This window comes from Cynara cardunculus, unplaced genomic scaffold (genome assembly GCF_001531365.2).
Source record: "Cynara cardunculus var. scolymus isolate 2C unplaced genomic scaffold, CcrdV1 Un_Scaffold_1301, whole genome shotgun sequence".
Lineage (NCBI taxonomy): Eukaryota > Viridiplantae > Streptophyta > Magnoliopsida > Asterales > Asteraceae > Cynara > Cynara cardunculus.
Window position 1 is genome coordinate 127,845 of NW_020200727.1, and position 294 is coordinate 128,138.

Sequence of the window (294 nt, forward strand, 5' to 3'; positions counted from 1 at the left end):
TTACAATAGACCTAGTCGTCTATTTATACTAGTTAGCTAAAGTTAAGATAACTAACTATTGCTATTTTCTAGCAAATAGTCTAGCTAATAGATAAAGTTTATCTTTTACATGGATAAACATTATAAACAAGATAAACTATAATTCTAGCTGTTGATTTGTCATCTTCAGCTGTCATTATCGATGTGATGATTTCATCCTTATCTTTAAATCTTCATTGCATGCTTGGATGAATACTTAGTTAATCTTCTAAGTATTTGTCAGTCCAGTGTATCGATGAGAATGGTCTTTCCATA